Consider the following 21410-nt stretch of genomic DNA (forward strand, 5'->3'; position numbering starts at 1 on the left):
GTGGAGGGGTCACAGAGAAGACAGTGCAGCACAGAAAATACTAGTAGTGACTTTATGGCATCTTACTACACTGATAGACAGTGACTGCAAATGGGGTGTGGGGGGGACTTGATAATATGGGTGAATGTAATAACCACATTTTTTTCATGTGAAACCTTAATAAAAAAATAAGGTGTTTTCTTGAGGATTCAAATAGTATTTTCAGCAAACTTTTCTATAAGATGGTCTACTTTTCCTGTTTCCTGACCATTTGGGGAGCTAAAAGACAAGGAAAGAGGCTCAAAAAAGGGAGTAAAGATGGTTTATAAGCAAAGTGACTTGGATTGAAAGCCAGACACGACCACTTACTAGCTGTGTGACCTTGGAAAGTTTACCTCCCTGAGGCTGAATAGCATCTGGAACCCAGAGAAAAACAATGCTTCCCTCATAAGGTTTTTGTGAGGATTAAATGACATGCAAAACATCCAATATACATGGTAGGCACTCAGTATATGGCAGCTGTTCTTGCTGCTGTTAGAAGCTGGAACTTGAACAGTGCCTGGCTTCCCTTCTCATTTCACCAGATTGCCTGGCTCAGCAGTATGCAGGGGATACTGACTTCATGAGCACAGAGCCAGTGGATAACACACATGGCAACAAATCACATTGGAAAACCAATCTCCCTCAGCTAACAACTGCTTCCCAGGCTCCTGCATTTGCTCTGTTAGAGGAACTGAACAGGTCCTAATGGCCACAAAACCAAATCACCTAGAAGAGGGTGAATTTCATCAGCATTAGAGTTTCTGCTGAAAGCCTGGTACCGTGGGAGAGTGCATGCAAAGCCATCCCTTTTAAGGGAGGCTAAGAAAAAAAAAAACCCCATAGGTCATAACAGCATCTATTAGAGGTGTTTATGTTAAGTGGCTTGTCTTCTTCACACTCTTTCAGGTGACAAACATTTACTGAGCATACATTATACACCACATGCCATACTACAGGCTGGAGCACAAAGATGAAGAGGCATGGTCCCCTCTCTCTGGAACCCTCATGGGTAAGACAGACGAGTCTACCAGCTCATATGGTGTGTGCTGTAAGTACTAATGAGAGAGGTATGTGTCAGTAGCACAAAGGAACACTATCTAAAATAGACAAAGATCTTTTATCTTACCTTAATGTAAGGTATTTCCATAATGTTAGAATTTTATATAGTGGTTTTATATATGGGTTCCTTTGGAAATCAGAAAAAAATTTAAAGGAAAACTAAAGATGATGGCATAGTGGACACAGATCATTTCACAAATATTCAATAATGGGATGAGTGGCGGGACATGAGAAGAAAGGGGGTGCCCCCACGCTGCCTGGGGTAAAGGAGACAAGTCAGGCTTCCCTAAGAGTGGCACTTGAGGTGAGACTTGATGACTGAAAGATGGTTTGCCAATGGGCGAGTAAATTAGTGTGACAGCCTCGTTAGAGGGCAACCTGAGAATATTTATCAGCATTTAAAATGTGTATACCCCTTGACTCAAATGTTCCTCTTCTACTGGGAGGAGCGCCAGGAAATACACACAAAGGTCTCCGTGAAAAGATGTTTACTGCATCACTGTTTATAACAAGATGGCACTGGAATAACTTAAATGTCCATCAACAGAGGATGGTTACATAAGTTATAATATAACATATGCTAGAATATAGCTATGAAAAAAAATGAAATAAAATTTATGTATAGCATGTGAAGTTTTGAAAGGCAAGTTGTCAAATAGTGTGATCTTATCTTTACAGAAATGATTTTATACATTTTTTACACATAAAATGTTTCTACATGAATAGGAAGAGTGAAAAGATACACAACAAACCATATCAGCCATATTAGAGCTTGTGGGCTGGCGATTTGAAGAGGGAATTTCATTTTCTCATTTACTCTATATTTACTTTGTACAATGACAGTGTATTCCTTTTATATTTGAAAAGGGGTTTAAAAAAAGAATGTATGTAAACTGGACAGTTATGGACAAAAGAACAGAGATTTTAGAGAGAGTGTGTGTTCAGAAACAGCCCTGCTTGAATGTAGGGTGAGTCCATGAGATGGAATTTGAGGAAGACTTGGAAGAAGAGACAGAAATATGAGGCCTGGGTTCAGAGGACACGAGAGCAGTAGAGGAGGAAATGCAGTGGGAGTGCAGACCTGCGGCAGAACCCCCAGCGGACAGCAAAAGCACGAGAACGGAAGGGTACTGTTCAGAGAGACAGGAACACTGCAGAGCAAAGTGGGCCAGGGGGTTCCAAGAGTGGGAAGCAGCCATTTTATTCAGTAGGAAGTATCTGAAGCTCAAAATGCATCCTTTTAAAGGAGAGCACTTATTAAAGAATCAGAAACCAAATTTTCACTGAATAACTACTGTAACTTTGTTAGTGTGGCCAGAGATAAATGCAGAGGGAGAGAGAAAATTCTTCTAAGCAACAGAAGAAGCTAGAGGAAGTAATTAAAATGTCAGTTTACTTACAGATTATTCCATTACAAATTCCAGTGACACGGTGGAAAAGGCCCCTGAAAAGCAAACCTCCAAGGTGAGTTTCAGACCAAACTGCTGCTCTGCACACTGGCCTCCCCTTTCTGGTTGTCTCTTCTTGGCGGCTCTCACTTACTTTACCCCCTTTTTGGATTCTACTCATTCTCTCAGAAAGATCGAATGTAAGTAATTTTACTCCCATGTGAACTGACAGTCATTCTTACAATATATTTTAATTTTAGGCCCAGACTCTAAATGAAAAGTCTTTATTTAGAGGGCCTGTTTTTTTTTTAAAGCAATCTGAGCATCAGGCAACAGGTGGAGCTAGAGGGAGCAAGAGGATTCCTGGTGGCCACAGGGGAGAGGGTCACCCATATTTAGAAGCTAGTCCTCTTTTCGCATGTGTAAACAACTTAGAAATATCTCCCTTAGAACTTCTATTCTGGTCCTGGGTCCATATGCTGAATTCTAAAACACTGATGGAATGGAAAGAGAAGGAAATAGTCCCTTGTACAACTTCCTCAAAACATGTCAGCAAATGAAGTGAAGATAAGCAGTTTTCTGGTTAGTTTAATCACTTTGCAGACAAGAAAACTAGATAATTCTTTAGGAAAAGTGCCTCCATGATGGTTAAAGTTCTCTTAGGCTATCTACATCCATCAGAATAATTCAGTAACGTTAAGCTTTCATTTCATCGTGTGGAATGAATATTCCTTTGGCAGGTTTCAATGCTGATGACCCAAGCATCTCAACAGCATCTCTGAGTCATCTGGAAGCAAATAGTGTCTTTATCCCTTTCTAAAGGAGGGTCTAGACAATGCCCAACTGATCCTATGGAAGAGTACTGGAAGTGGCACCTTTGAAACACTGCCCCACTTTTGAACAGGGGCTTCAATTAGGAAAATATGATGATTTAATGCCTTAAAGTTGACTTTCATTTTCCCAATCTAAAAAATAAATAATTTTAAGTCATCTGGCAACTGAAAGGGAGAGTAAATACATGGAGGGCTAATTTTCCTACAGTACCAATATTTTAGACAATAATAAAAGGAGAAATGCAAATGGCAAATATACTTTTTAAAGTCCAAGCTTGCTAATAAGATTAACTGAGTGACCATTTTTTACATGTCATATGGACAATTTTTTAAAAATATTCTTTCCAGTGAGGGAGAGTACTTAAGAAAGCAGATGCTGGTAGGAGCATAGATTGCTACATATTTTCAAAGGGTAATTTGAAGTTTTGTTAAAAACATTTTTTTAATGTGCATATCCTATGATTCAGCGATTCCATTTCTAGGAATCTATCCTAATGGAAAGTACAGAAAGAAACATATACAATCTTTATATGATGCCTGCAATAGCAAAATGTTGTAAAAATCACAAATGTCCAGTAATACTGAGCTGTGAGTAAATTCTTGTACAGTGGAATACTATGCAGTCATTAAAACTGATAATGCAAAAGTATATTAATTCGAAAATATATTCATAACACATTAGTGACAAAGGCAAGTTATGAAACCATGTAGGCATGTAATGCTACTTTTGCTAAGCAAAACATACACACAATATAAACTGAAAAGTTAAGCAATTTATACACACACACACACACACACACACACACACACACACACACGCTGTACACATAAACTGAAAAACTCTAATTCGTCTCAAAATACCCAGGATAAATTGTGATACACAGACATGTGAATTTTAATTTATACCCCAAAAACAGTTATTTAGCATTTGAGAGATTTTAATCAAAAGTTGATACTCCAGAGATGGTTGTTACAAGACTACCTTTATCCTTGATCAATATCAGAGGGTTTGTTTGTTCATAAGCATGATGAATATTAGAATGGGAATTAATAAAAAAGATGGGTGTGTAAAATATATGAATTAGCCTGAAATGTACAGGCAATTCTGCCTCCCAGTGCCCAGCAGCATGCATCTCTCCAGCCCTGTGTTACGGTGGCTTCTGCAGCCTGAGCCAGTCTGTGAGATCGGCTGGCTTGTACAGCTACAATGCCATGGCTGCATATGCACCACAGCCTTCCACACAGGTGCTCCCCTGAATGCCTGGAAGGCTGGGAGCCAGGGCCTCACCAGCAGTGCCCAGGTCAGGCTATGTGCCTGCTTGATGCTGGTTCGCTCCTGCAGCTGGATTTGGTTCTGATAACTGCTTTGCTTTATCCGTCTATCTCATAGAGAGGCTGTGGTGGTAGAGACCCACGGTCCTCGCCTCCAGTGATCTTTGGAGGCCACTGATACCTACCAAAACTGACCTTGTAAGTCATCAATTCCTGAACTGGCTTAGGTCAGTTTACATCAAAGGCTGTAATATATCAGAATTTAAGCCATGATGATCTCTGGATGGTGGGATTATAGGACACCCACCTACCCATCCCTGATGGGCTTTCTAGTTTTTCCTATAATGGACAGTACTATGTTTTATAAATAATAAATAAATAAATAAAAGGAAACGTAAACAGCACTGTCACCATCTGCTGGCAAACACTTAGAAGGACCACTCAGTGTAGTGCAGCCTGATAAACAGTTGTAGAGACAGCAGATTTATGGTTCTGCTCATTGGTTTCAAGCTGTTTTCAACTAAAAAGTGTAACATTTGGATTATTTTGAGAAAGAGCCACCTCTTGTAATGCAAAACTTACTTTAAAGTAGGAAGCTATCTTCAAGTGTGTTACATTACAATAATTAGGACTTTCAAAAGCAAAATATAGTGCTATTGACCATGGTTTGAGAAAATCAAACTCTGCCAGAGGTAACAGTACTCATTTGGTCATCTGTCAAATAGTCTGTTGTAAAAACATCCCCCCAAATACCCATATGCAAAGCAAAGTATATGTAAAGCCTACTAGAACCTTCTTTCCAAAGACATTATTAACTGATGACCGTAAACTAGGTCTAAATTCTCCTAGTTGTCAACCCACATTTTTTTTAAAGTCAATCCTGACTTTTCCCCATTGCCCCCTGGCATCCACACACTTCCGTCAGTACCATCTCCTGCCACTACTGTGCAGTACTCCCTGAACAGAAAGGGTAGAGAGACTCCTTATCAATACTTTTACCCAGATACTACGGGGAAATCCAGGGTTCACATCACAGAACACCTCTCCTCTCTTCGCTTGTGCTTTCATTGCCTCAGGCCGGCACATCCTCCCCAGCTCCCCTCTACCCTGTGCAATCTTCTTGGGGCCCAGATCAAATGTCTCTTAAGCAAGATCTTCCTTAATTTCTCCACCTGGAATTATATGCTTCTTCCTCTGTGATCCTTGAGTATTTTGTTCATCCCTTCCTTGAAGCGCTTGTTTCACTTACATGACACTGCTGTAAACATGAGTTGTATGCAGGACAGACGTGGACACATACCATCCACAGAGCAATCCCCATGAAGCAGGATAGAAACAGCTGCAGCAGAAATATCCTTTGAGTCTGTGTTGAGTTGGAGATGTGGGCCTTTGATTACATGGCTCAGAATTGAAATCGCCAGGAGCCGCTGACATGGGTAGCCAGGGCACACATGTGTACACACCAAGGGCACCCCACTCAGACGGTGAGAGATGATACTGACCGCAGTGTCACCCAGGGCAGCAGCTTGAAATGCAAAGCCAAAACCCTGGCTGTGCGTTACAGCCAGTTAAGGTTACTTTAAGGATCTAGTTCTTTGGATGATTTTCATCAGGCAGTTGCCAAAACTGATACAATCAGTAAGGCCATATCTCTCCTGCATGTCTAACAGGGACATAAGAATCTTTGTGCCAGGGTTTAGGTTCTCTATACAAAGCAACTTCAGCAGGACACAAACAGCAGAAAAAGTCAGCAATCACAACACTGCTGCAACAGGCTAACCTCTTTTTAAACTGTTATCTGGTGAAGGGACACAATAATTCGCAGTCACAATACAGGTGGGCCACAGGACGGCAGTATAGCAGAGAAGACAAGTAATGACTCTAGCATCTCACTATGCTGATGGACAGGGACTACCCTGGAGGGGGTGAGGACTTGATACTATGGATGAATGTTGAACCACTGCGTTGCGTACTTGAAACCATCATAAGATTGTACATCAATGATACTTTAAAAAAAAGAAACTCAAATTGTTTTCTGGGAGACAGAGGTCTCCTGGTGCTCAGAAGCACTCAACACTGGGTCCCCTCACAGATGACTGGCCTCTCCCTCTCCTGCCAGCCCCTGCTCGCCTCCTAGCCTAGCCCCTGACACACCACCTCAGGAAAGAGGGAGGGTACCCGCAGAACATCCATCCTGCCATCTAGAAGCCACGACCCTCAGATCCCACCCATCCCTTTCTGCTCTTCAGTGGGCAAAGTTGTTACAGTGACACCCCCCAATCTCTCTCTCCTATTGTACCCCTCATACATGGCTGATCATTTTCATGAACTATTTACACATCCTCTTTCATTATAAATATGGTACAGGCGATCCCCTACTTAGGATGGTTCAATTTAGGATTATCCAACTTTATAATGATGTGAAAGTGATACGCATTCAGTAGAGAACCAGTTTTGAATTTTGAATTTTGCTCTTTTCTGGGGCTAGTGATTGGTAGCACACTACTCTCCAGTGGGCCTGGGCACAGCGGGGAGTGGCAGCCCCCATCAGCCATGCAGTCACCAGTGTAAACATAGCAGCAGGCCTCAGGCTTTTGAATTTCAAGGCAGGTGAAATTTTCCCCCCATACTAATACCCCTTCGTAATTAAAAGGGAATGAACAATAGGGGACTGCCAATATTTTATTTTGCCAAGTTGAGGACTTCTTTTTTAAAATCACCATCTATTTTGTAAAAAGCTACTTTAATATAAAAAAACGACATGTTATCAGAATCAAAATGAATAAATTCATCTTTATGAAATTCTAACTTTACTGTATTTACTTTGTCATGGACTTGCACTGGCTTGGGGCTGGAATCTTGGGGGCCAGTAACCTTGTAGATTGTTCCAAAATTTCAGACCATTCAAGGACCAAAATTTCAATCATTCAAGAACCATCATATCAACTGTACTACTATTTCCTTAATATTTTTCATTCAATAAACTGATGTTTTTACCTGCCTACTCTTATTGTAAAAGAAAACTTTGGATTGCTTCCAAAAAGGAAAATGTCAGTGCAACAAATAAAAGCCAACCTATGAATGAATATAACAAAAATAAGACATGTTATTAAATTCCAGCTAGACAGTCTTGCTTGCTGAGGCCTGACCTCTACGTTGACAAGGGACATGGACAAGTGTTATAGAGTGGCAATTAGAGACTGTGACCTAATCAAATTTTTCTCTTTGACAAAATCAGGAGGCTCGAAAAGAAATTATACTGACACAACATTCTGCAGTATTATTTAGTGCTGTGTCCAGGTTCCATCTAAAATCACTTCTAAGTGGCTCATGTCCCACTCCTAGATTAATATTAATCAAAACAACTGAACCTCATTAATTCATTCATCCACTTAACACATTTATTGAACACCTACTATGTTCCAAGTGCTGTATATAATTGAACAGAGGAAAGCACAAAACAGACATGGTACCTTTTGTAAAGTTCACCTTCTACTGGTGAAACATACATTAAACAAATGGTGACACAAGTTACATCATGTTGTTTTATATAAATGGGTGTGTACATACATATGAGATGTATATGTAAGTTGTATCAGTGTATACGATATACATATATGCCTAAATTTGTTGTTATGAAGGAAAATCACAAAGTGTTGTGGGATAGTTTTAACAGTAAGATCTTTAGATAAGGGAGTCCAGAAAGACCTGTGTGAGGATGTAACAGTTAAGCTTAGATTTATCAGGCTGAAGTGGGGTGTGGAGACATGGGACATTCCAGCACAGGGAACAATAGTGCGGAAAAGCATTTGGCTCCTTTGGGAAACTAAAAAATAAAGCAGTGTGTTTGGAGTGTCACAAGCTGGAGGAAGAGTGCAGTGAGAAGACAGCGTACACAGTCTCCCAGCCTCTGCCTCTAGTGACCAGAAATTTTCTCTCTCTGCAAAGATCTTTTTCCATCTTTGTACAGTTTCCTAAAAACTTATCCTTATATGAAAGAGAAATCTCTTCCTCTATATTTTTTATACATAAAATATCAGTTCAACCCCTTTGCTTCACATACAGAAAAAAAATGTAATCCATCCACCACATGACAGTCCTTCAAACATCTGTAGATAGCTAGTGTGTTATTCCTGAACCTTCTCTTTCAAGCTGAACAATGCCAGTTCGCATGCTACATGTGGTTTGTGTCACCCCTACAAGGCAGATTTTCCAAGGTCCAGTTCTGTTATGGAATTTGAATTTCCTTCCCCACATATAATCCTAAATTGATTTTCAGCCTTGGATGTTGTTTTTCTCAGTTTCTAATCATCTTTCTGGATAACAGCCAAATAAGTTAAGGTCAGGTCTGAATTCCTTGAGAACTAGGAAATCTCAAAGGCATGCCATCAGTAATATTTCTTCTTTTATGTCTCTTTACTGTACCTTGCAAGACAAATTCTATTTGTAGGGGTGAGCAAAGGATCTTTTTCAAATAATAGAACATTTGTGGTAGAAAAAATACACTATTTACTATTTGAACTCATCTTCCACTCATTTGAAGGAAGCATGGGAATGTTACACTCAGAGGTGAGTGTAATGCAAAAACCCCTGCTTTTTAATTGCTTCAGCTACAGACCCAGATTCCTCTGAAACTAGGTTGTAGGGATGCTAGTGTGTAAGCAAGGCATTCTACCAGGGATCACATATCCCCTCTTTGAAACTGGAGAGGAAAAAGACCCATAAAATTTCATGAATAAATACAGCTGCTCTGGCATGCTACATGAAAGTTAAATGGCCTTTATTAACACATTTATCCAAATAAGTCAAAATCTCTCAATATTTCTATCATCTCCTCCCTGCTCTCTCCCCTCTTTTATCATATGAGACCAAATTTCTAAGATTTCTTTCTACTTTCTGCTGCAAAGTGAACTATCCCAGGGAAAAAGGTGAGCTTCCAGAGGCTCTGCTACTCACACTTCCCCTCTTCTGTCAGCCTTTCCACTCTGTGGATGTCATATTATTGCTCATTATGCCTTCATGAGAGGTGGCAGCGTGGTCTGAGGAAGATCAAGAGAGATTCAGAGCAAAGTTATTTCTCCCCATCAATTCTGACATGCTTGGGGTAGCCAGTCAAAGAAACTGAATATAATAAAGTCTGTCCTTTCCTCATTAGCCTCCCTGTAACAGCTCTACTTCTACACATAATCAGAATAACACTCAGAGGGGAAAAAGTCTTCAGATATGAGCAAAATTACATCACAAATGGCATTAAAACTCAGCAGATTTAAGTGACAGATGGAACGGCTTCTCTCTCCCATGAGAAGTACCCTATGTGTAATGCTATAGGGAATAGTATTTGCCATCAAATTACCAACTCCTGGAGAGCAGCGACACATTCATTCATATTTATATTCTTTCAGTGATTGACACACCTACAGATTAGTTCAGCAAAATATGTCACATGAATTTGATTCTTAATAATAATAACATATACAGGCATTGAAAAACATTAAGAGTTACCTTCCAGGTGGTAGAACTAAGGTGATTTTTATTTCTGATTTTGCCTTTTCCACATGCTCCTGATTTTCTCTAATGAACATGGGTGTATTTAGTCAGAAAGTTATTAAAAATAAAATTTCTGGAATTGGAAGGGACCAGAGAAATTTAGCTCAATCCTCTTATTCCTTGTGGAAATTGAAGCTCAGAGAAGCTAAATGACATATTCAAAGCCACACAGCTTAGTGGTTAAAAAGCTGAAATAAAACCAGTCATTGATGTTTCTCAGCCCAGTATCCTTTCTTCCACCATACCCTTTGCCTTTCCAGAAAAGACATTGTTTTGGTGAGACTCTATCTAACGTTTTTAAAAGCCTCCAATCCAATCTAAAAGCAAACTGTGCCACCCACTGAGCTTACTCCCACAGAAGACATCATTTTAGAAAGTACAAAGCAGAGCATGGTTTAAAAGTCATTAACACAGCCTCTGCTGTTGTTACAGGAAAACACTTCATCACTCCTTGATGACAGATGACCTCAAAACAGCTTCTGAAAAGATGAACATCTGTGAGCAGCTGAATAGCGAACATCACAAAGAAAGGAAGGTTTACCCATTAATTTGCTTCTTAAGTAGTAAGGCTCAAGAGATGTTTACTGGGGGCTCCTCTTCCACCAACCTTTTATTGGTGTACAAACATTAAACTTTTTATTACAAAATTTTCAAACATGCAGAAGAGAGAACACTAAAATGAATTTCCATGTAACCACCATCCAGCTTTAATAATTATTCATTTAAGGTTATACTCCCAGCCACTCTCCACCTCTCCATGCAAAATTTCAAAGTCAACTCCCAACATCATATTTCATTCATAAATACTTCAGAATATATATATATAAAGATAAGGACTATTGTTTTTTTAAATATAACAACATAATAGTATCACACCTAAGAAATTTACAGTATATCCTTAATATAACTAAATATTCCATTTGTGTTCTAACATCCTCAATTACCTTGCAAAATATTTTGCAACTAATTTAATATATTATGAACTGTGCTTATCTTAGTTGACCCTTAGAATGATACCTAAGGGAGATGACGTTATTCTCATTTTGCTGGTAAAAACGAGGCACAGAGAGGGGAAGTAACTTGTTCAAAGTTGCCCAGCAGCAAGTGGCAGTGTTAGCATTTGAACCCAGGTCTACCTAACTACAGTCTGAGCTCTTAACTGCTACATGGTGCCACCACTCCACCATCTCCTTTTGATATGTCTTCTGGTTCCAAACTACAGGCACAGTTAAAAGTCTTCCTGAAGTTGGCTTATGTTGTGGTGGGGTGGGTGGTATATGGAAAAGAAAAAAGTAATTCTACTCTGCAAGGTCTGGGGGAGTCCTTGGGGCAGGCTGGGACCCAGAGGACAACTACAGAAGTGCCTTCAAATACATCAGCTCCTCCAGATCTAGCCTGGAGCCATGGTTATTAATGCCTGTCCTGGTAAGTCCCACCAGCCAAAGCCTTCACGGGGGGGCCCTGGAACAGCCTGGTTCCCATTTGGTCAGAACATCCCAGATCCTACTGGGAAGAAGGTGGCTTATCAGAGAGTTCCTGCTAGAAATAGATAGCAAACTCAAATTGCATGATTTGAGGTGAGATTAATGAAGGGTTGTCTACAGAGGCTTGGGCAGGGTATAGGGACACCTCAAGAGGTAAAACAGCACCCAGGACTCAGAACCACAGTGATGGACAGCCAGCATGACAGGCTGAAGAAGGGAATGTTTACCAACCCTGGAAGGAGACAGTAATGAGAGAATCTCCTTGACCCGAGCTGAAACTTGTGGTCCAGGGACTCAGGAGCCAGGGACAGCTTGGGGAGGAAACTGACCCCCAGGTCACTCTTCTCCTCCAGCCACCCTCACTGGCCTCCCCACTGGTGAAGACAATCAGAAACCAAAAGGGAGAGAGCCTGGTAACCGGCTTATACAGCCGACCTCCCCGGGCTCAAAGAGGAGGAGAAGGGGGATCTGGAGCAGCCAGGGGTGCCACCTGGCACACAGGGGCTCACAGCCACCTTCCTGACAGTACTGAGCAACGCTGAAGTGGGCAACGCTGAAGTGGGCAGGTATTTGGCAATGCCAAGGACTCCAGTCTCCAAATGCTCCAGCAGGTAGCCCTCTCTGCACAGCTGCCTCTGGCTTGGTGGCAGCTCATGGCTAATAGTGACCTGAGCGTGCCCCACCTCAGTCCACCACCTTCCAACAGTTTCTATCTCCTTTAGAATAAAATCCTAAGTCCTAAAATAGCCTAGACATGTTATGATCTGGTTCCTGCCAACCTCTCTAACTTTACTGCCTTATTATAGGTTCAAACACAAGTATTTATTGAATGAATTAATGTACATGTGCCAAAATGGAAAGGACAGCTTTGTTTCAGCTGCACTCCTCTCCTGAGCTCTCTCATCCCAGGGCATCAAAGTGCTTGCCACACCCCTCAGCCAAGCTGCATTTTTATTACATCTATTTTTATGGATTTTCACAACTAAAAAAGTAATTTATGATCACTGTAGAAAATGTGGGAATCCACAAAGAACAAAACTTTGAAGATTAAAATAATTCAGAGTTAGCCACTGTCAATATTGTTTTTATGCATATACTTATTAGATAAAGTGAGAATACTATTCTTACTGTTTTGTGATCTACTCTTTTCATTTAATAACATAGCATTAGCATTCCATAGGTCACTCAACTCTCTTCTGAAACACACTGTTTAAGACCCCGTTGTAGTCCACTGTCTGCCCAGACAAGGTCGTCCCCGAAGCCCCTATTGCAGGGTATTTGTTTTCTTTTTTGGCTATCATAAAAAACAATAAACATTCTTACATATCTATGTACATTTCCTTTATTGTACACTCCAGATTCCTTGAAATTGCTTGCCAAATGGAAATATAAATTAAGAGCCTATATAAGTATTACTAAATGGCTCTCCAGAACAACTGTACCTCTAACACTCCTGGCACCAATACTTTTGAGAATGTTCATGCCCTTTTTTCTTTACTAGCACCAGTGTTAATGTTTTTAATGTACATATAACACCATATTATAACCGTTAGTTGTCTGTCTTTATTAGATCACAGTTTTCTTGAGAATAAGAATTACGCCTCCTCTGTTTACTTCTGGTATGTAGCAGGCACTGTGGATGGAGAGGTGGGTGGAGGGAGGGGATAGATGGATTTTTGTCAAGGAGCGCCAGTAAGGACCCTGAGCCGCATAAATAGGCGTCTTCTCCCAGCCTGCAGGACTCTCCTGACCATTCTGTGCGTGTACCATGGGGACCAGCCCGCCTCCCTGATTAATGCCTGCTGGGCAACACTTTGCTTTTGGTTCTGGCACATTAGGTTTGCATCCCACTAGATCTGGCTCTCCCTCCCACTTGGCTTCAGCAGAAGAGGTATTAAAATTACAAATTTTTGGCTTACAGGATGTTTACTGTCTCAAGTACAACTAATCAATGTTTCAACAGCAGAATAACAAGTCCCGGATTTCCCTTAGCCAAGCAAAACTGAAAGTAAACTCCACACTGGAGCGCTCCCCAGCATCCAACCTACCAACTGGAAAGATACCACCGCCAAGGGCTGAATCTGACCCAGAATCTGTGCTAAGAGACATTTAACCCAGTGATGCCATGCTGCAGAGCCACCTGGTTCCCATTCACCCATGTGTATAACCCAACTTGTCAGTCCTCAGGAATCCCAAAGGGTAGGACCAGGGTCTTGTTTGTTGATATAGCCCCTGTGCCCAGCATTGTCTGACGTACAGTAAATACCTATTAAATGTCTACTGAATAAACAGACCAACGAGAGCAAGTATGCAGATGAGAAGATTCATGGTATCCTGGTTACACTGAGTGGGCAGCTACATAGCTTATAAATTCTGGAGCCCAGGTTTGGACCTAGGGTCACTTCATTCGCATTCTCTGTTCAATGCTGCCTTTCAACATTAGAGAAAAATGTAAAATTCCCTCTACATGAGAATTTGTGTTACAATAAGTAATTTAAATCATAGTTTCAAATGTAAATTATCTTGAATAATCAACTATATTTCAGATAGTGTGAATAGATTATCTCAGCAACATTCCCTAACTTCTAAATGGCCCCTATATGTTAAAATGAAGTGGAAAGGAGAACAATTATCGGTAACAAATCAGCAGTTAATCATAAGTTTCTTGGACTAGAAAGGCAGAGAGCAAAATGAACAACAGACTCTCCAACTGTTTTATTGAAGTATAGTTGATACACAATGCTATATTGGTTTCAAGTATACAACACAGTATTTCAACAGTTACACACATTATTAAGTCCTCATCACAACTAGGACAGTTACTACCTGTCAACATCAGAAGATGTTACAAAACCACTGGCTATATTCTCCATGCCACACTACCATCCCCATGACCAACTTATGACTGAGAACTTTTGTGCCCTTTTATCCTCCTCCTCCCCACTCACGCACCCCAATCCCTCCCTCATGGTAACCATCAGTTACTTCTCAGTGTCAATATGAGTCTACTGCTATTATGTTCATTTTGTTTTGCTTTGTTTTTAGATTCCACAGATAAGTGAAATTATATGGTACTTGTCTTTTCCTGCCTGGCTTATTTCACTGAGCATAATACACTCTAGCTCCATCCATGTTGTCGCAAGTGGCAGGATTTTTTTTCTTTTTGTGGATGAATAATATTCCATCATGTACATGCACCACATATTCTTTATCCATTTACCTATTGTTGGACACTTAGGTTACTTCCATATCTGAGCTATTGTAAATAATGCAGCAATAAACATAGAGGTGCATTTATCTTTTTGAATCAAGGACTTTGTTTTCTTTAGGTTATTTCCTAAAAGTGGAATTATTGGGTTGTATGGCATTTCTATTTTTAGTTTTTGAGGAACCTCCATACTGCTTTCCACAGTGGCAGGACAAAGTTAGGCTATCCAATCTGCATTTGTTTTTTAAGTATGTACCCTCTTTGTCCAGAGACAGGAATTAATCATTTTAATGACATTAGGTGCCAAGAGGAAGCTATATAAATTAATCATTCATTTATTTGGTGTTAGGCACTATGGAAACAATGACAGCAGGTTCCTCTCTGCTCTCACAAAGATTATTGTCCACAGGGCAGATCCATAAGCAATCTATCATTGTACCACATGGTAAGAGCATAACACATGGTATGTCCATAGTGTTACAGGAAGTTCTTCATCAGGTTTCTCAAGCAGCTGAGAAGTTGTGGCAATAAGATAAAAGAATGGACTGAGAAAAAGTAAGAGGAACCATGAATTATGTTACTGAGAATATATTACTAGCAGCTACCCATTGAGTGTTCTACTATGAACCACGTACCCTGAACAACTCACTGAGATAGAATCTATTATTATCCCCATCTTAAGAAGAAACTGAAGCTTAGATAGTTCAAAGAATTTATGCAGACACTAAGTTCCCAAACATGAAGAGAACAAACTGGAAGATGTGAAAAGTATATATAACAATCACTGCCCCAAATATCACTTGATGTATATCTATATTCATTATCCCTTGCTGCATAACAAGTTATTTCCAAAAACTTAGTGGTTTAAGACAACAAGCATTTATTATCTCACAGTTTCTGTGGACCAAAAACTCAGGAGCAGCTTGGCTGGGTTGTTCTAGCTCAGGATCTCTCAAGAGTCTGCCGTCCAGGTGCCAACTGGGGCTGTGGTCACCTGAAGGCTTGACTGAGGCTGGAAGATCTACTTCCAAGAAGACTCACTCACATGGTTGTTGGCAGGAAGCCTTCATTTTCTTGCAACATGGGCCTCTCCTAGGCTGAGCATCCACATGATATGGCAGTTGGCTTCCTCGAGACCTAGTAATCCAAAAGAATACAAAATAGAAGCCACAATACCCTTTATGGCCTGTTCTCCGCAGGCTAACACCATCTCTTCCCCAACTCCTATTAATTAGAAGTGAGCCATTATGCACAGCCCACATCCAAGGAAAATTAAATCCATCTCAATCTTTTAAATGGAGGAGAATTTGCGGACATATTTTAAAACCATCACTATACCTCAGAATTAGCTGATTATGAGGATGCTCTCTAGAAAGGTTTGCTCTTCCAAAAAGAGGTGAGTTGCAAATAAACTAGATCCCATGTGTTGGGGAAAGAAGATGGCACCTAGAAGGCCAGGCCAAGGGCTAGGAGGTTGCTCACATTTATTACAGGCTGAAGTGTAATCATTTTAGAGGGAGGGGTTTGGAACTAAGAAAAATTCTTGGTTTTAGACAGAGAACCATGCAGTTAAAAAATACTACTTCTTTGTTTTTAATTTCTTTTGGTTTTCCCTGCTATTGATCAAAAGTTCTTTGGAAAATGCCAATTCACTTCTTAGATATTCCAAAAGGTTTTGGAGTTGGAAAGAGAGGGGAGAATTGGGATCTCCAGGGTACCAGAGGAGGGGAGTGGCCGCAGGGATTCCTCCCAAAGGGAGGGAGATCAAGAGGGAGAGAAGGAAGCATGTGGTCCCCTTGGAAAGCTGCTCCCCGCAAGATTCTCCTTCAGGGCTCTCCTCGGCGTGCCTCAGACCTCTGAGCACCCTGAGCTCTGTCCAAAAGGGAGAGGCTCCTCCTTTCACAGCATAAACTGAATGAAAACGAACCTCTTAGCACAGAAAGCTGAATGTTCAAAAATCAATTTACATGACTTCACCAATGCAAAATACAAACCATGAAATGGTCTTAAGATGCTGCAGACACAGTGAAATAAGCCAGGTGGAGAAAGACAAATACCATATGATTTCACTTACTTGTGAAATATAAAAGCAAAGCAAAACAGAAGGAGCAGAGCAGCATTAGACTCATAGACACTGAGAAGTGACTAATGGTTCCCAAGGGGGAGGGAGAGGATGGAGGAAGTGGGGGGGAACTGTTGGACCACTGTGATATACATTTGATAAAATTTTTTAAAAAAAGATACTGCAGGCAGCATTTGCACTGTGGAGTTAGAGAAAAATAGAGGATGCAAAGCTGAGAGACAGCCTAGCATTGTGGCTCAATAGATGCCACTGCAGTTGGACCTGGGTTCAGTTTCTACTGCCACCTCTTACTAGCTGTGACATGGTGCAGGAAGTTAATCTTTCTCAGATTTGGCTTCCTTTTTGGAAATATTAGCAATTTCTTCACAGGGCCATGAGAGTTTAATGAGAAATCTAAAAGCTCAATGAATGTCAGTTATTATTAATGCATGACAGGGGCTAAGAAGTGAAGTTGACCTTTAGGAATCAAAATGGGGATTATTTGCTCATTTTCTGGATCTTACTGTATGGTTTATGAAAAATCCTCTCAAGCATGGCTCAGGGAACAAATGATGATCCCTCCTTCGGCTCCCTGACCTCCCACCTCTTTGCCCTCCAGGGCAAGGGGAGGCCCCCACCAAGCTGGCATGGAAAACCCCAGGGATAGCTGGCAACCGAACAGCAGCAGCCCTTCCGTGCCTGGTAGTTCCTGGGAAAGAGCTGGAGCAGTGACCTCCTGTGGCTCTGGCATTCCCATCTTTCTGAGACACCGTGTTTCTTCGGTACAGCAACAGCCCTACCAGGAATTAGGTATCCGGCTGGCACTGGGGGCCTCCTGGAATTCTAGGGAAAGGGACTCTGGGATGTACAGGTTGGTGAGGACCGCTCTGGAGAGAAGGGAGGGAAATCATCCCCACAGGACTATATTATCAACTAAGCTTCATATCACAAGCCACAGAGCAATAAAAGCTCAGGACCAGCAGGGCCATGTGCTATCTCCAGCGGCACAGTTCTAAGGACTTTATGAAGAGGAAAATATTTGCATAAATAGTCTAGGGCACATAAAAAGCTGATGAAAGAATAACTCTCATTTCCCACATTACATGACCAAAGCCAGTAAGTTAGAGGACCACGCGGGCCTCTCCTTCCCATTTTGCAGTGGGGAAGGCGATGAGATACCGGCTGGACTCTGAGGTCAGAGACAGGCCGAAGTTCCTGGTCCAGAGCTAGTCCTTTAACGGGCTCTACATCTCACCAAGGAAATGCTCCTTGATGTTCCTAAATATCTTGCCAGCCAAACAAGTATCTTTAGGCCCATGTGACTTTACCCAGTTAATAACTAAAGCACTTCCTAAAAGCAGGCGAGCCCAACTTTATTAAGGATCCAATAGGCAAATATAAAACCTTCATAAACTATTCATGCCTCTCTGGAGCTTAACTGGGACTTCTAGAGAACAATGCAAGGGACTCTGCACTTAGTTATAAACTCTGCAAAGGAAATCAATTTATTCTGAATTCTTGGAGGAAGAATAGTGTTGCTATTTACTTCTAAAAACAAAACCACTAAGCATCTTAAGCCTGTCTCTTAGTCTAAGAAAATTGTTGCTGTTATGACAGGGTAATACCTGGCTCTAACACCTGCCTTCACTAGACACATGGCCAGACACACGTGTGTGGGGGAACCTCAGATGCATCCTCTGGGGAGTCAGGGAAGACGTGGCTACACACCTACACACCCTGATTCTAGGCCATAAGTTTCTGGTCTTTGACAAGCTATGTTTAACGTTCTCTGTGTAATACTTTCCTCAACCTCAATAATAAAAATAAAAACAACAATGATAATAATAATCAATGTTTACTGAGCCCTTACCATACGCCAGGCACTGTTCTAAGTCTTCAATGTGTATTACACTTTCAAAAATTTTTACAACCTCCCTGAAGGGTAGATATCATTCCATATCTTACAAATGCAGAAACTGAGGCACAGAGAAGATAAATAAGGAAGCTCCTGAGGTCCTACCACTGAGGAGCTAGGCTCCAAACCCACAGTCCAGCCCAGAATAGGTACACTCACCACTGTGTTGTTCAAACATGCTTGCTGTGTTCTATAATGTTTTTCTGGCTTTTCCCATGACATTGCAGGATGAAACCCTTCTCCTTTCCTTTGGTGTCCTAGCAAAACACCAGTCTGTCACTACATGGTGAACATCCAATACTTGCTGCTCCGTGTCCACACCACAGCTGGGGAGGACTGTTGTTCCCTGCTTTCTGTTTTTTCCAACTTAACACTGAGTCTCTTATTTCTTTCTCTACATGCTATATTCTAGTGAAGATTAACACTTCATTTCCCTTCAAAAGCAGAATAAAATAATGGAATATTGATTTTGAAGATAAGGAAACAGGTTTTAGTTCTAGATGAAGGACCTTGGGCAAGTTATTCCACATCTCTGAGTCTTAGATTCCTTGCTCAAAAAATGTGAGTAACCACATTTACCTTCTAATATCATTATGAGAAACAAAAGCCATAAAGTATATTAAGCACCTATTACATGCAATAAAGAATAACTCCCTAAAGCTCTTTCCTGTTCTAACAGTCTATAGCTTTCTTGCATGGGTAGTTATATATCTTCAAGGAAGAAAAAACTTAGGTTTGCTGGCTTGTTTCATCCTAAAGCATGTCTCTTGCGGGTAGAAAATCAACAAACCACTAGTGAGTGTCTACCAGCTAGCTGCACAGACCAGTTCTAAGGCCTGGGACTTACATTGAGCAATAAAATGCATGTGCATGGAAAGATAATCAACCATCCCAAGAAGTAACCAACTGAATAGGACACTTATAGAAGGAGAAGACACTTTACACCCAGGCCTATGTGAGGATAGATGAGAGAAATTTTTAGGAAAGGGCAGAAAAGATGGGGAAAATTTTCCAGGAAGGGCTCAGAGTCAGAGAGCCGTGAGGTCTGGGATATAAAGATGGAAAGTTACCAAATATATCCAGTCAATAGTGAGACAGTTGGCTAAGTGGCAGAGTTCATGGCAGAAAGTCAGGATTAAATAGATAATTGATGGTGGATACATTATCACTGCATTTTGCTTTACCATTTCCCAAGTGCTTTACATATGTGACCCTACTTAATCCTTACGAGGGCTATGCTAAACCAGGATTATCTCCATTTTGCAGTTGAGGAAACACACTCAGACAGATTCAGATTCACATTTGAGCCTCAAAATAATTCTGAGAAATGAGTAGGGCAGGCATTATTTCCATTTCAGGAAAAGGTAACTTAAGGCTCAGAGAGCACAGTGCTCATTTCTCAACAATAAACTACACTCTTTCCATAATTAATAATTATAAAGCCACCTTTGAATCTGAAATGAAATAAAACTCATAAATAATATAATACCCATAACAACTAAAATTACCCCCACAAATATCCAGAGTGTCACTATAGGGGACAACATACCCTAGGCTAAGACCAACCCAAGGTCAAAGGCAGAGCCAGGTATCAACTTAGTTCTTTGGACTTCTGGAGCAAGGCTCTTCCTCCTTGAAAACATATCAGGCAGACAGGCTGACAGTTCCTGCCCTTCTAACTTTGGCCACAAGTATGGGGAAGATGGTGACAATTACATCAGTCACATCCACACACATCCTCAGTTCTTCAACCTCTAAAACTCATCTTGCTGAAATAGAAATGCAACTTTTGTATCCTACTCTGTTAGGGTAAATATCCCACATCCTTGTCCTAACAACAACCAAAATGAACAGCTTTTTTGAGAAATTACTTAATACTGCAAAATTTACCCATTTAAAATACATAATTTGGTGGGTTCTAGTAAATTAGTATACTGCAAACATCCCCATAATCTAATTTTAGAACATTTCATCACCCTAAAATGAAATCTTATGTACTTGGTAGTCACTCCCCATTCTGCCTTGCCACCTGCCCCCTCCTCTCACCCTAGGTAACTATCAATCTACACTCTGTCTCTATGCATTTTCCTATTCTGGGCATTTCATATAAATAGAATCATACAATATGTGGTCTTTTGTGACTGGCTTCTTCTACTAAACATAATGTTTCTGAGGTTCATCAATGTTATAGAGTGATCAGTGCCTTATTTTTTATTGCCAAATAATCCATTATATGAATATACCTCATTTTGTTCATCGATTTGTCAGATGAAGGAGGTTTGGGTTGCGTCCAGTTTTAAGCTGTTATGTATAATGTTGCTGTGAACATTTTTGTAAAATTTTTGCGTGGACTCTTCTTCTGAATATATACCTAGCAGTGGAATTGCTGGGTCATAAGGTAACTTTATGTTTAGGGTTTGAGGAAGTGCCAAACTGTATTCTAAAGAGGCTGAATACCATTTTGCACTACCGCTAGTAGTAGATGAGAGTCCCGAATTCTTCCCATCCTCGCCAACACTTGTTATCCATCTTTTTTATTACAGTCATCCTAGTTGATGTGAAGTGGTATCTCACATGGTTTTGATTTGCATGTCCATGATAACTAACGATGTTCGGCATTG

The 21410-nt window shown here is 40.7% G+C and overlaps 1 protein-coding gene and 1 long non-coding RNA gene across 12 annotated transcripts in view; one reads left to right on the forward strand and one right to left on the reverse strand.

The window, feature by feature from the left end:
- Positions 1 to 21410, reverse strand: part of TMCC3 (transmembrane and coiled-coil domain family 3) — a 252829-nt gene that overhangs the window by 162765 nt on the left and 68654 nt on the right. For 9 of the 11 annotated variants that reach the window (XM_073213636.1, XM_073213629.1, XM_073213633.1 and 6 more), the window contains one exon: positions 15858 to 15949. The exons of the other annotated variants lie outside the window; for them this stretch is intronic. The gene's annotated coding sequence lies outside the window, so the exon portion shown is untranslated. The remainder of the gene's footprint in view (positions 1 to 15857; positions 15950 to 21410) is intronic. 11 annotated transcript variants of the gene reach the window in all.
- Positions 183 to 10971, forward strand: LOC140843626 (uncharacterized). The gene is made up of 3 exons (XR_012121528.1): positions 183 to 1069; positions 2505 to 2544; positions 10553 to 10971. It is a non-coding gene; the product is annotated as an uncharacterized lncRNA (long non-coding RNA).

Source organism: Manis javanica, chromosome 10, assembly GCF_040802235.1.
Source record: "Manis javanica isolate MJ-LG chromosome 10, MJ_LKY, whole genome shotgun sequence".
NCBI classification, from domain to species: domain Eukaryota; kingdom Metazoa; phylum Chordata; class Mammalia; order Pholidota; family Manidae; genus Manis; species Manis javanica.